The sequence below is a fragment of the Rutidosis leptorrhynchoides genome, chromosome 10 (genome assembly GCF_046630445.1).
Source record: "Rutidosis leptorrhynchoides isolate AG116_Rl617_1_P2 chromosome 10, CSIRO_AGI_Rlap_v1, whole genome shotgun sequence".
NCBI lineage: Eukaryota > Viridiplantae > Streptophyta > Magnoliopsida > Asterales > Asteraceae > Rutidosis > Rutidosis leptorrhynchoides.
The window spans coordinates 304311395-304313742 of record NC_092342.1 but is presented as its reverse complement, the minus strand read 5'-3'; positions in this window follow the sequence as shown (position 1 = coordinate 304313742).

Sequence of the window (2348 nt, the reverse complement as noted above, 5' to 3'; positions counted from 1 at the left end):
ACAAGCGCTTATGCTAAAGACGGCTTCCGTTTGCTCAAACCATCGGGTGAGCACAACCGGTACCCCGGTTCCATCGAAGGTGTGAGGTTTGCACCCCATGAAAGCTGTATAGGAGCATCCCTCATTTGAGTTACCGGCTCCATTGTTGTTGTTGTTGTTGTTGTTGTTGTTGTTGTAGTTGTTGTTATTGTTGTTGTTGTTGGATGAGTGTCCGGCCATGGCCGCATCCACGATGGTGGCTATCATTCGTTGTAGAGCTTGTTCGGGTGTTTCATGGTGTGGTACACGGCGAGGAGGCATTGTTCCTTCAAAACACAAGAATATCGTTGATTAGTATTTTCAATAATACTAACCCTGATATGGAATGAGGATAAAGAGAAAATTTTCCTTGACTCGCCTTAAATTCTTTATGTCATAATGTCGGAACGTTCATATGAGTCACCGTAATATAATCCCGAAAATTATATTACCCTAATTCATATGTGCATTCGGCATTATTTCAAGAAGTCAAGGTGGCATGTCAATCAAATTAAATAACGTGAGATTAAGATGAGATAAGAGTAGATATGAGTAGAAACGTTCGAGTATAAATGCACAAGTAGTCAAGTAATTCCTACTTCAAGTCTATATGCCGATTGTAGTCTAGACTCACTAATGTACCCTATGACTCGGGGTTGACACCAATGAACTCTAAATCCCTACAACCAACGCTCTGATACCATCTGTAGCAACCCGACCAAATCGTCATTGACGGCGCCGTCTACTTAGGTCCTGTCACGTGGTCATAAGTCTTTAAAATGACGTTTGACCAAAATATGTCGCATTCATTTCAATTATAAAGACGTTTTAAGGTTTACAAAGTAGGTTCGACGACCAAACATGTTACAATGTTATAAGTACAATTGAAACCTATGCGACACAAATTAAGTTAAGTCAAAAGACGCTCCATGTATGCATGTATACTCGACATCCAAGCAAGTATCAAGAGTAATGTGCGGAAGCATGTATCAAAAAACGTTCAAGGACCTGAGAAAAACATAGAAATCTGTCAACGAAAACATTGGTGAAATCATAGGTTTAAGTAAGTAAGTACAAATGAACCACAAGATTTATATCATTGAAATAATAGTAAACCTTTCTAAAATTGTTATCACGAGCACCCAATTATGAAGGCCTAACTTTCCATCCATAGAACCCATCACAATAGTGTTAAAACATACACTTTTTCTCGAAAATATATTTCATCCGAATAACGGTAGCGAACCGTCCAAATGAGGGTTTGTCAAACCCATATGGCCATATAACATAAGTTCTCGCTTACACCCGGCAAGTGTAACTAATGATAATCGAATTTAGGATTTTTGTTCAAACTCGTATGTAGAATGTTTGTTTTCCTGTACTTGTGTTCACTTAGTAAAAAGAAACGTTTATGTTTTCTCATCCCAAATGTAAGTTCAAAAGTGTAAAAATGGGACTATGATCGCACCTTGAGTGCAAGCGTATAAAAGTACTTCACAAGTAAACGTATGCAAGGACGAATGCTAGTCTTGACCTAAACAAGTAGGTCGTATTAATAATGGTAAACACGATTAGTTAAAGTGTTCAATTAGTCCTATGGCTCGTTTTGACTCGATTATTATAGCATGTGAATCAAATTGTCAAGTTTCATGCAAGGTACAAGTATAAAAACATGTTAGAATGGTTGCATAAGTATTTGGTTAAGTTTGGACAAAAGTCAACTTTGGTCAAGTCAAAGTCAACGAAAAAGTCAGCACGTTCGGGTCGGGTCTCGAACTATTTTTCTGAGGTTTTTAATCATATATAAGCATGTTAGAACAAGTTACATGTGAATCGGAGGTGCGTAGCATAGCAAACATTTTTCAAAATTTGACCATGTAGGTCAGTCCCTGAATGCGGTTTATGTCGCGCCGCGACCAAGGATTGTCGCGCCGCGGCAATCAACGTGAACTGGTGCCTGGCCAGTTTCAATTGTTCAAGTCTAAACCAAACTTCAATTAAGCACAAATCGCAAACCGTAAACACTTAAAACGTATACCATACATCGTTGGAAAGGTAATTTAACGAGGAATGCAACTAAACACCTTTCATTAATTAAAAATATCATTTACAAAAATCAAAATTCAAGTTGAATGCTCATTTAATGTTCATCATGAATACTTCCAAGTTCATAAATGCACATTTATGATTCGGGAATTAAATGCACACATATGATACGCTGTTTCATAGGTAATCAAGTATATAATTCAACTAACAACTTACCAACAACAATTCATGGCATTCAATACATCAAATGTTCGCATTTAGGTCTATCAAACCCTAACCAACAT